Source organism: Artemia sp. Qi Xiang Cuo, chromosome 4 (genome assembly GCF_049724085.1).
Source record: "Artemia sp. Qi Xiang Cuo chromosome 4, ASM4972408v1, whole genome shotgun sequence".
Classification (NCBI taxonomy): domain Eukaryota; kingdom Metazoa; phylum Arthropoda; class Branchiopoda; order Anostraca; family Artemiidae; genus Artemia; species Artemia sp. Qi Xiang Cuo.
In genome coordinates this window covers 18,173,128-18,186,475 of record NC_142797.1, presented here as the reverse complement: position 1 = coordinate 18,186,475, position 13,348 = coordinate 18,173,128, and the positions used below count along the sequence as shown (strand labels likewise).

Here is a 13,348-nt window from a genome sequence, read left to right as displayed (position 1 = left end):
GAAATCCAGCGCCCTCTTCATAGAAAATTCCCTTCCCCCATGAAAAGTTCCTCTTTAAAAAGATCCTCCCACGTAACATTCCTCCCCCGACCCCCCCCCCCCCCCCATACACACCGGAAAAATTCCCCCATGAAAATATCTGTATATTTCCCAATAAACAATACTATATGTAAACAATGGTCAAAGTTTACAACTTGCAGCCCTTCCCTGGGGACTGTGGGGGATCAAGTCATCCTCAAAGACAAGGTTATTAGATTTTTTGACTTTGCTGAACAATATGGCTATCTCAAAACTTTAATCGGGTGACTTTGGGAAAAAATAAGCATGGGAGGGGCCCTAGTTGCCCTCCAGTTTTTAGTCATTTGATTGGGGCACTAGAACTTTTAATATCCGTTCAAATGAGTCCTCCCACGATATTCTAGGACCACTGGTTCGACACGATCACCCCTGGGAGAAAAAAATAAACACGTATCCGTGATCTTTCCTCTGGCAAAAAATAAAAGTTTGACATTTTTGCAGATATGAGCTTGAAACCTTTACAGTAAGGTTCTCTCATACGCTGAATCTGATGGTGTGATTTTCATTAAGATTCTATGACTTTTAGGGGGTGTTATATTTGAAATCAGCATTGAAATCCAATTCTTTTGATGTAGGTTATCTATTGGTATCAAAATTCCATTTTTTTAAATTTCGGTTACTATTGAGGCGGGTTGCTCCTTGCCCACAGTTTGTTACCACGAACTGTTTGATAAAGGAATTTATATTCAAAATAACCCTTTATTTACGCGTGCTTGCGTGTGTGTGTGTGTGTGTGTGTGTGGCGGGGGGTATCTGATTTTATCAACAAGGGATTTTCATTTTCTTCAAGTTTTCAAATTTTGTGTTGACTTCGATAAAAAAAATTGTAAATGTATATAATCAAATTTAATAATATTTATTCATTTAAGTTTTCCGAATTTCGTTATAAAATTCTACAGTCGCGCAAATTCACTTTAACGCAGGGGGAGTGGGACAAAATGTATTTTTTAATCTAGACTGGGATAATTTTGCTCATTTCAATGAAATTTCCAAAAAAATAAGTATTTTTCAAAATCTAGGGAAGAGCAAGTGCCCCCTGACAATCAAATTCCAGACCCTGTGTTGGGTTGCAGCAGGTGAGACCGAACTCGGGCTCCTATATTACCAAGCATGAGTTTAATCCCCCTGTGCCACCACATGACTGCTGCCATTTGTCAAATTAGTCTGTATAAGCAATACTATTTGACTAGATGACCGACATAGCTCGAGAAATTCAAGCTGGACGAAAATAATGGATCTCTAAGCTAAATTCATACTTAATAAATCTGCACTGGATTAGACTTATGTATTATATCAAATCATGTATTTATGGGAATTTTTAGGAGATATGTTCGAATGGAATTTCTGCGATGTCATCTGTGATGTCATTTATGACATCATGATATATGGCATATGTCATTTATGACATGTCATTGATGTCATTTAAGCGAAATAATACAACAGCGTTTAATTGAAAGAATAAAAAAAAAATAATTATTGTGGTTACTTAATCCCTTAGTCCTTCTTCGTGTCAAAAGAACCATCATGATAGATTTGGTGCTGCTATGCGCTGTTTTAGGCAAAATCAGTCTTATTCAAGGGACAAATTACATTAGGCTGGTTAACTTAGGAAAAAGCTTAATTGTTTCTGAAACGTCATGCACGAACACCATGTTTTCTTGGACTTAAATGGTTATTTCACATTCCGACGTGATGACGTTACTATCCCATTATAAACCATTACTCAGCTCAAGTATGTTCAGTTTATGGGTGGCGATTTAAAAGATGATCCTTGAAAAACCAAGAACCCAACATTATATTCTTAATTTATGTTGGCTACTTACATTATGAGGAAATGGATTACATTACATTATGAATTAAAAAAAAAAATCCTCTCCAAAAAACTGAAAATTTTCGGAAACCTTTCAACGTATGAATTTCCACGCGAAGTCTTTACGGGTGTATAAGGCCAGAACTAGGCAGATAAAATGCGTGAAAACTGCGCAGACGCTAATGCGCCCTAGTTACAAAGGGCATCAGGATTTGCCCTAGTCCTGAGTTCTCATACATATGATTTACGAAAGAAATAACAATTATTCCGCCAGATATATACTATTTTCTTCTATGTACGATTTTTTGACAAAATAAATCCGGTTTTCGAATGATCGCTCCTAAATCTTGAGTTCTCAAGGAATCAGACTTGCAAGTCGCTTTTGAATTACCGAGATAGACTAAACAAAATTAAAATTCAACAATTGATTTTGACTATGAGAAACCATGGAGATTGCATAAAAGATAAGTCTATCTGCTTTAAGTTAGACAAAAAAGAATTTTCTCATTAATTTTGGGTTGAATCTACTGTTCTCTAAACTTTGAAAACACGATTCCAATAATTTGGCTAGGATTTAAGCCCTAGTATATTTTTTTCATATTTAAAACTTATCTTGACTCATTCTTCAAAACCTTATAAGTCAGGATAAAAAAAAAAAAAAAAAAAAAAATACGAGGCTAAACGATTTCTTGGGTCCCATTAGTCTTTGGATTTATGTGTGGATGTTTTTCTTTTATAAAACATAGTTTGTCAAACTTTTACATAATTTTTCAAAGTTCGCTAAAAGACAGTACCGGGGGGGGGGGGGGTATAGAATTCTTTCTGCTTAAATTTGGACACTAATAACAGTGCAGCGTGAGCCCCTACAATAACTATCCCATTAACATGCTATTTTTAGTTTTAAAAATCGTTTATGTGTGAAACCAAAGTAGTACTAACTTGTATTGTTTTAATTTAGAATCTAACCATTTTATATTTTTAATGGAGATTACAGTCCCACCATGAACATGGTATCTGAAAAGCGTTGGACCGAACACGGGGAATGGATTAAACTTTCCCAATCATTCCAATCCTGCAAATTCTAATATTCAAAATATAAACTACCTCATAGATTACCATTTTTCAATCTGTGATGAGGAGTAGGAGGTGCCAGCTGAGGAAAAAGAGGCTTTGCACAAGGAAAAAAAGAGACGAAAATTGGAAAACAGGAAATAAATATTGCTTAAAAGGCAGCGGAAGCATTTTATTTTATTTAATGTGGCAGCGTTAATTTTATAAATGTTGTCTATGAAGCAATGAACATTCCACTTCAGTGGAGTTTGTTGCTGAAAAATAATAGCGTCTTATATAGCCAGTGTTTTCAAGAAAATAAAAAAAAACATGCTGGTGTTTTTAGTAAGAATATGTTGGTAATAATAAACATGTGAATAGGCTATAACTACCTTTCAATATCTTCTTAGCCCCCTCTAAAAAATCTACAGGGGCTATATGTTATGATAATTGAAGACTAAGCGTTCATAGCAGGGCAAATCCTGCTATGGACTCCCCCCCCCCCCAAAGTTCTAAAACGTCGGCACGCAGAGGCGACCCCTTGGAGTTTGGGTATCTTCGGCGTCTTAATTTAGCCTTTGTGTCCGTATTTGTCGACACACTGGTCGATTTTGTTGGCACTTTCCTTATATCCCCCCTCCAAACCCAAAACCCAAACTTCTCCTTTGGTATTATGAAGCACTTGACTTATGACTTATGTCCCTCTGGGTTGGATTTGGGCAATCTCCTTAGCATGTTCACGGATCAGCTTCCTATATGGGCTACACTCGCCTAGTTTTGCCAACGCTTTGAGATAAATTGTACCAGTTTTCCGACCAAAGTTGTACCACAAGAGATCAATTTGTGCCATCTGGACGGTAGTTTAAAAATTCGCCGCTCGCGTCACTTTGTAACACTAGCCGGTAATTATGTTTAATTGATTTCCCTGAAAACTGAGAAAAAGTTCTAGGGTAAGAGCAGGAAAAATAAACCCAAGGCAGTAGAAACCTCATATCTTGAAGTATGAAGAATGCTCCTATAGACTTTCTCAGCGTAACAATATAGCAGTCCCAAACCGCTAAAAGCATTTTAGAAGAAGGTATCAGTAAAATTTTCTGAAAGCGTTCTCGAAGATGATTGTTGGGATTAATCCTTTCTTTCGAAATATTGGGCATTAAGGCGAATAAAGGATAAAGTAATGGATAAATTAATTTATCAGAAGTATTTCGACTATAATGCACAAGAAATCAGGTTAAACCGTACAAAGGTAATAAAACTGTAACATTAAAAAAAAGAGGAACATTTGTGCTAGTTGGTCATTTTTTCTGCTATTTCTTCTTGTAGGCCTGCTTTTTCATATCCCATTCCACAGTTTTCCCACATTGGATGCAGAACTATTTTCAAGGGTGGTTTCCAATTCTTTAAAACGATCCGTTTTGTACTGAGAAGCCCTTTCAAGGTGGTGAAACAGAAACAATTTTTAATGCCGGTTTTGTTCAGATTGACAGCTGAGAAAGTTAGATCAGCAGCAGCAGAAGCGTGAGGGGAACAAGTAGGCTTAAAGTGAAACGCCCGAGCAGAAGAAAACGCTTTGACCCATTAACATGTTTTTGCCTGTAAACCCGAGTCAAAAACACATCTGGATCTGAGTCAATCAAAGTACTAAGTTAAGAGCAAAAGGGTAATCTCGTCTACCCTTAGATGATATTTTCCAGGTCATTGTTACTCAGTAAATTCAGAAACTGAACCAGAAGTGGTACCAGGTTAAGCTGATTTTAATCTACTTCCATAGTGTAGTGTAGATGAAGCCTATCAAAGTTTCTTACCGATGAATACCTGGAGTTGAAAAGACACTTTTTCATCTCATCACAGAGCTCGATCAAAAATTTCCTACACTCCTTTTTAAACTCACCTGCAGCAGATAAAGATACCTTTTTTTGGCAAAATCACTTCCACTCGGCCCCCAAATTCTTGACATAGGCATAGTAGTTGGTGTCATGTGGGTTTATGAGGCGGGAATCACTTTCTTTGGTATAACTAGGCAACAAAAAGTGGAATGTTATTATTTGTATACTACAGAAAAACGATTGTAGACAAGATGAATCTAGGTGTCTCCTGTATGAAATTACTTGTTAAGGTCTTCGATATACTTCAAAATATACACCAGGAAGGCAAAGTAGGCCTTGAAAACCGCTGACAGCAGATTTTTTTATATGGCAGTGGCCTTTCCCGGCTTGTTGGTCTCTTTAAGATTCTCTGTACGGAAGAATACAGTCAAACAATCCCACTGCTCCAAATATTAAGCTATAACGACTTGTTTAGACAACCGTCGAGTCGTAACATTTCTCAAAATTCGATGTTCTTTCAATTCCATTTACTTTTGCAATTCTAAAATCCCACTGGCCCGTTGTGGGCTGCGACAAATATAGCCATATACATCCTTACAAAGATCTGACAAATTTCTTTCGGCAAATATTTACCGGCAGCACTAGCTCATATCTGAATGGAATGGCATGAACAACCAAGTACAAAAAAACTTGAGTAGTCTTTTGACAGCTTCGCCTAAACACCACCTTACTCCCCCATCATAACCGACGCATTGTCTGCGGCAAATCCTATTAGGTTTGCCTTTGGAGCTCCAATTTCTTGAAAAAGTAGTTTAATTATGGCCCGGTAAATATCTTTAGCTGTACATTGCTGAACTTCTATAAGTCTCAAGAAGGAGTCTCTTACAGGAAAACTTTCTTCTCGATCAACGCCATTCAGATCAAGATGGCAAACAGCTATAACCTGGCTCTTTTTGTTACACAAGTCTGTGCTTTCATCAACTATTATTCAGAATTTCTACTTCTTGATAATTTCATACAGAACTTCGAAACCAACTTTACCAATAACATCGATCACGAGATGTGAACGACGTTAAAATTTAAATTGTACCAAAAAATTTTCAAATGTACGGCGTTGTAACAGGACCTCTAAATTGTATCAAAAACGGCACAATTGTGCCGCGCTGGCAACGCTGCACTCGCCTGCTTGTTTCAGACGATATAAGAATTCACTTCCGATGTTATTACGTCATCTCCTCCTAGGTCTTCCAGGATTGCATCTACCATGAACCTTCCCTTTGCTTTTGGTAGGCAAAATTTTTCCGTTTGATATTTGTCTTCCGCCCAACTTAGGTGATGCAATTGTCCTTACCCACCTCTTTTGAATACTAATGGAGCCCACGATAAAATGCTGTTAGAAAATTCTGAAAAGATTTCTGTGAGTAAATTGTTTGTCAAAAATAAGCTACCAGGATGTACATTCTAATAAAATAACGTTTTTTCCTCCTTAGATTTCCAGGGCCCAGATCGTAGAGAAGCTCTAACTTTGTTTAAAACTGCATGATAAAAAAATATTTTACCGTTCAGAAACCAGTCTGTATTCTTAAGCTCCGTAACATACGTAAATCCTTACGCAGTAATGCGATAGGCCCAGCTGCTATCCAGTTGAAAGGATGTCCTAAATACTTCTAGCAAAATCCAACTTCTTGTAACTACTTACAAAAAAAAGAACAACAAATGGGTTGGAACATGTACCCATCATGAGTACGTGTCTATTTTAGTGACCACGAATTACCCTAGTCAACGCCACCTGGAAAAACATATGGTTTTGATTTAAACGGTTTTTTCTGCATGAATAGGTTATTCAAGAAATATTTGCTCCCGGGTAAAAAAAAGAAGAGTGCTAGCATAATAAACGTCATTTGAACATATAGGTTCCACTTAATTCGGTTTGACATTCCTTAATTCGGTTTTTTCTATAGATGGACAGTTCTGATTTAAGTTGATTTGGTTTTTTTCTTAGTTTCTTATAAGAAAACTATCGCGATAATTTTAGTTTGCTCTCTCTCTCTCTCTCTCTCTCTCTCTCTCTCTCTCTCTCTCTCTCTCTCTCTCTCTCTCTCTCTCTCTCTCTCTCTCTCTCTCTCTCTCTCTCTCTCTCTCTCTCTCTCTTTCTCTCTCTCTTAGGGTACATTTTTTTTAGATGGCACCCTAAAACTGATACGATTTTTATACAAATTGATTTGAGTGCCTGGTTCTGGAATAATATCCAATCAATTATAATTATATTAATCTGTGTAAAAGAGCAAAACAACAACAAAAACAACTATTAGTTAAATAAACTAGTTAAACAATCTTCCAAATACAGTAATCACTACCCTTACAAATGCGCCTCAGCCCCAAATGTGTTTTTTTCTTTTTTTACTTGTATTCAAATAGTCAGCTATTAACTTCTAAATAGAGATTAATATAGCATACAGAAATATTGGATTGATTTATCAAGCAGAATTTTGCTCTCACCAGCTTTAATACCAATAGTGGGTAATATACAGTCTTAAATTGTAATATGCTTTAGTATCACTTGAACTGAAGATCATATAAGACATAATATGAACTCTGGAAATCCGATTATTTCTCTCTATACGAGAGTGAATTTCAAGCTATGATTCAAATTCTAAAGCTAGTCTATAGTCCTAATACTATCAAGACAGCCTTACTTCGAACTTGTGTACAAACTAATCATGACATGTCCTTTTAAGAACCAAAACGAGAGCCAGTCATTGAACTGAGCCATTGAGCAGAAGTGATACAAAGTTAAAAGTAAAAAAAATAAAGAAAATCATTATATAGATTATTGCTTTACCTTAAAAGGGATTGGTCCTAAAACAGATTGACAATATTTTGATTCTATAAAAGGTGTCCTTAATTAGTTTGCTTTCACTGTATCAAAAGTCCTGTATTATTTTGTGTTTTCAGTAAAGCGCTAGTTTTGTACAATCCTAAAGGCACAGAGAAACATAATTAGTGGGTTTATTTGTACTAGTTATATTAATATATATTAAATAGGCTGTGAAGTAATAATTTTTGTCCGTTTTAAGTTTCAACTTCGCTCTTTACTTCCCTCGGAAAAGCTTTTTTTTTTTTTTTAATTAATCTTTGTTCGTTTTTGATTAAAATCTAATGTAGAAACAGCGCTGCCATGATCTTTTTTATTTACACGGAATAATGTATGTTTATTTTAATTTTGAATGTCACTTCTTAGTTTCAGTTGAAAACTTATTTTTAATATAATTTCTAATTATCACCAATCTAGGGGAGATAAGGCACCTCTAAAATATACTGCAAACAACCTTGACAGCTAAGAAAAACTTTCAGTCTATAACATAAAGTTCATTATCCTTAGGCTCACAAAACAATGCATGTTTTTCAGGAACGTTTGTTTTTCGATGAGCAAAAAGCTGTTTTTATTCGGCCGTCTTCGCCTGAAAAAGCCATAATGAAGACAGGGCTTTAAAAATCACCTACTGACTAGCAGAAACTAGAAGGCTACTGTAACAAAAAAGCTGTTTAAGGGCTCATTCAAAAGCTTATATTTATTCCCACAAAGTGCACTTTCGGCTCTTTCCCCAACTTTTTTAAATGAAACAATTACCTTTTCCAATGAAATGACCAAAAAAAGGTGATTTCAAAACCTAGGCAAGAGCAAAAACTAAGGAGGCAAGGACGTCCCTTCCCCTCAATTACCGCCGTTAGAACTAGCACACAGGCTTCATCACAAAGGGAAGTTTGAAGGATCAATTCAAAACTATTGATCAATCAAGCTTAATTTTTGGTAGATGTTTAGTTAAATTTTTTTTAGTTATAGTTAATTTGTTTTCGCAAAAATGTTTTATTTCTAGTATGACTAGTTGATTTATGAAACTTACTAAGAGGGTCTGAAGGGGGAGTATATTTGAGGGGATCTTATAAACCTCCAGTTAAGTGCTTTGGACCATAATTATTGCACATGGTACCGTTTTGTGCTTCCAAATTCTTCCACTTACGAAGTGGTACCAAAAGTGCCGTTTTAGTGCTATATGGCACTTTTGGATGGTAAAATTGATAAAAAGCGCATATATACAAACAATAGGGTTGAAATCTCGCTTCCTGGGATATGCCTTAAAAAATGAGTGCATCACGCTTACAAAAATAGTAGATTGTCTGAAAAGTAATCATAAGAAGGGAAAAACCATGATTGAAAAAAAATCCAAGCTGGAATCGAACGCATGATAATCTAATTTGAATTCCAGCGCTGTACTGACAGAACCACACCTCTAATTATGTAATTTAATATATTGGTGTTTGCAGGACTTTAATTGTGTAGCTTATTAAGGGGTACTGGAGGAGGAAGTTGCAGGAGGTGTTCTTGCAAACCTCCAGTTATGGGTTTCAGACCATAATTATACAATAATACCGTTTTAGGCTTCCAAGATTTTCCACTTAAGAAGTGACACCAAAAATGTTATTTTCTGAGCTATATCTCACTTACGAATGGTAAAATTGATAAAAAACAAACAAACAAAAAAAAACACGTAGATATGAGTAAAAGTTTTCAATGAGCCATTAAACATCACTATAAAAAGTTCTAGTAGCCCACTTACCCTAGCTTTCGATGGCACCAAAAGTGCCGTTTTTAGTGCTATTTGAAACTTGCAGATGCTGGAATTTATAGGAAGAACGTAAATACGAACAATATTTTTTATATGAGCTATCAAAAATCTATCTAAGATGTTCTGGTAGCCCGCTAGCCCCATCTCTCGAGAAACGGCAAAAAAAGTGCCTAATTTCGTGCCATATGGCATTTGCACACGGCCAAATTTATATAAACCAAGTACATATGAGAAAAAGCTTTTGAATGGGCTTTTAAGCATCTCTCTAAGTTGTTCTAGTAACCCGCTAGGCCTGGAATAAAGAATAAAAAACGACCGTTTTAACATTTTTAACTTTTAGTTACTATGCGCTGTGGTTCGCTCTTTACTAGGTTGCAGCTAATGCTTCAACCCTGACAAAGAGTTCATTGCAAATTCTCCTCAGAAAATAGTTAACATTAAAAACTGTGAAATCTAATAGATGATAGAATTTTTAAATATAAGCAATAGCTTATAATTGAGCCATTAAACATCTATCTACGACGGTGTGGTAGCCTGCTAATGTTTCAGTAGCTTACTGATGAGCAGACGATTTATGAAACTTACTAAGGGGGCTGGGAGGGGAGTATACAGGAGGGGTTCTTGTGAACCTCCAGTTAAAGTTTCTGGAACATACCTATTACAATGATACCTGTTTTGTACTTCAGAGCTTTTCCACTTCAGAAGTAGCACTATAAGTTTTGTTTTCAGTACTTTATCGCACTTACGAATGTAAAATTGAAAAGAAACACGTATATAATAGCTTTCAAATGAGTCATTAAACATCACTTTTATAAGTTCTGCTAGCCCAATAGCCCCAGCTTTCCCACTTGAGATACGACACCAAAAGTGCCGTTCTTAGTGAAATTTGGAACTTGATGACGGTGGAATTTATATGAAAGACGTAGATATGTGCAATACCTTTTATATGAGCTCTAAAAGATCTGTCAACGATGTTCTTGTAGCCTGCTAGTGCCACCCCTTGAGAAATAGCGCAAAGAGTGCCATTTTAGTGCCATATGGCAATTACAGATGGCAGAATTTATAAAAAGCACGTAGATATGAGAAATAGCTTTTGAATGAGACATTATGAATCTCTCTATGATGTCCTGGTAGTCCTCAAAGCCTGTTGAAAAAAAATAAAGAAAAAAAAACAAAAAAAAAACGGGAGGCAGATCAGTGCTACCGACGCAAAAAAGTGATTTTCCTTGTTGTTCATGGAAGGGGACTTTCCTGTACAAGGTCTTCGACCATGTTGATTCCAATGATACATTTTTCATTTTGATCTGACGCCATTTTCGGGTTTGAGGCTTTTTTCGAAATCACTATAAATTTCTTTTTTGCAATACATTTTTACTTTTAAGACGAACCGAAATAATAGTTAAAATTCCTGAGTCAGTGTCAGGTGGAAATTTTTTTCACTAGGCAGTTTTTCTCAAAAAGCGTTTTCAACAATTGGTTACTATGGGCTGTGGTTCGCTCTTCACTAGGTTGCAGCTATCGCTGCAACCATGATACCTTGCCGGGACATGCTTTAAAAAATGAACCTAGAAATGACTGAACAAAAAACAACAACGGATACCGATACGGATATTCACGATTCGATACGAGCGATACCAATATGCCCGATACCGATACGTGCGACATCGATACGCCCGATCCGGGTTGCAGCGGTAGCTAGCAACCTAGTAAGAGTACCACATAAAGCCCTTCCCCAGGGAATATGGAGGGCTATATCATCATCAAAACCATATATATTGGACCTTTGAACAATGTTAAACAAAATGGCTTCAAATTTTTCAAAAAAATCTCAAAATTTTTACTGGACTAGTTTGGGGGAGGGGGCCTGCAGGGGGGGGGGGGCTATTTGCCCTCCAATATTTTGATCACTTAAAAAGAGCACTTAAAAATTTAATTCCCTTTCGAATGAGCTATTACACGCCTCTCTATGATGCTCTGACCACCCCCTAGCCCTTCTAGAAAAAAAAACGAAAGGAAAACGGGAGATAAATCAGTGCCACCCATGCAAAAAAGTCATTTTCCTTGGTGTTCAAGGTGGGGGACTGTAATTATCCTACAACAGATTTTGGACCATACTGATTCCAATGGTGCACTTTTTATTCGATTTTACACCATTTTCAAGGGGTTTCAGGCTCTTTTTTGAAATCCCCATAATTTCTTTTCGAAATTAACTTTTACTTCTAAGATTAATCGAAACAATAGTTACCATTCCTGATTCAATGTTAGATGGAAATTTTTCCTCACTAGACAGTTTTTTGGAAACACGTTTTTCAACTTTTGATACTAGGTTGCAGCTGCCGCTGCAACCATGATAATAGTTTTCAGAAAGAAAACACAAAGATTAAATTGAAAGGGAGGACAGCTTAGTATGTACTTAAAGCCCAACTGGATAAAAAAAAATTAACAACAACAAAATCAATATTGCACTATCCAGACGTGGGGGGGGAGGGGTGGAGATACATTTAAACTGGAAGCAACTATTAAAATCCAATAAATAGTACTTTCTGAATTTAGGGAACCAGGGAATTTTTGTTATTATAGTGTTTAATTCAGAATATGATATTAACTCTACTGTTACCATGTGCAGGCTAAATTGTGGGGTTTCTCTATTTTAGCCACTAGCTAAAAGATGATTACTCTTCCTAATTCTTAACACTCTTCAAAATACAGTAATCACTACCCTTGCAAATGCATTTCAGCCACAAAGGGGGCCATATATAGCCTTAGACTATAGTCAAAGCTTTTTTTTTCTTTTTTTTTGAATCGGCTTTATTTTGGGTTTATGAACCAACTGTCGACGAAAAATAAAAACAATAAAAATCAATACAGTGTTGTATGCAGTCTAAAGCTATATCTGGCCCCGTATGGCGGGGGTAGTTTATTCGTGAGGATTTATTTGCACTAGCAATTAGTAAATTTGGAAAGGGTGCCATAAGGTATTTTCATATTTTAGATAGAGAATTAATCGAGAAAAGCAAAAATTTGCCTGAGTAAATATATGCTTAGAAAAAAGCAACCTACCTTTGCAGGAATATCACTACGATTTCTGAATCCCTCCACAACCTTAGTAATTAAGGCCAAAAAGGTAACTGAAGAGACGTTTTCCGAAGTTGATGCTGATCGCCAGTTCTTAACTTGTTGGTGACGTAACTTTGAAACTGATGTCTTTATGATGTACCGGGTTTTCCAGCACAGATTATCTATTAGGGCACCCTTTTTTAATAGCTACTTTAAAATTTTAAGTAGTTCCGTTGATTAAAGCTTGGTAATTGCTAAGGCAAAGACCTGATAGCATTTTTTGCTAAGTTCTTTGGGGGTGATGATCTAATAGTCGGGGAAATCGTAAGTTTGTTTGATTACATACTTAGAATTCCAGTAATAACATATAATAGAATTTGCAGTACGAATGCAATTGAAGATTTAGATCCTAATTTGAATTGTTTTTTATTTCTGTGTCAAAAAGCTGTGAAATCTTTCACAGGTTCTGTCGCACATTTAATTTATTTAGTTTTAGGAAGAGGAACTTCATTTTATAATGCAATTCCTTTATTTTAGTTGATTTATTGTACTTTACCATCACGGATTTTTAAGATTTTCTGTGTGTCATACCTAGTGGGTTGGAGTATGAACCCAAAATTTTCCCCATAGTTTCCACATTGGAAAAGTCTCTTGAGTTACATTTTTCGTGTTAATTACTAAATGTGTAGATGAGGGACATATCCAAGCTTTTTTTCAGGGGGGTGGGTGTTTACAAAAGTATTTTTTCAGGGGGGAGGGGCTTTCAAAACAAAAATAAAAAAAGCCTCAACAATTGGTTTATATTCATTTTTGTTACGTTTTTACGAGTCAGACAAATATTTCGGGGGGGGGGGGGGTAAGATACAGCCTACATAAACTTCCCCTGGATACGGCCTTGA

General features: G+C 36.1%; 1 protein-coding gene across 1 annotated transcript in view; it reads right to left on the bottom strand.

Annotated features, from left to right (window-relative positions):
- LOC148952844 (uncharacterized) overlaps nt 1-12,566 on the bottom strand; it is a 128,289-nt gene extending 115,723 nt beyond the window's left edge. The window contains exon 1 of the mRNA XM_089088128.1: nt 12,453-12,566. The gene's annotated coding sequence lies outside the window, so the exon portion shown is untranslated. The remainder of the gene's footprint in view (nt 1-12,452) is intronic.
- Between the last annotated feature and the right edge of the window lie 782 nt (nt 12,567-13,348).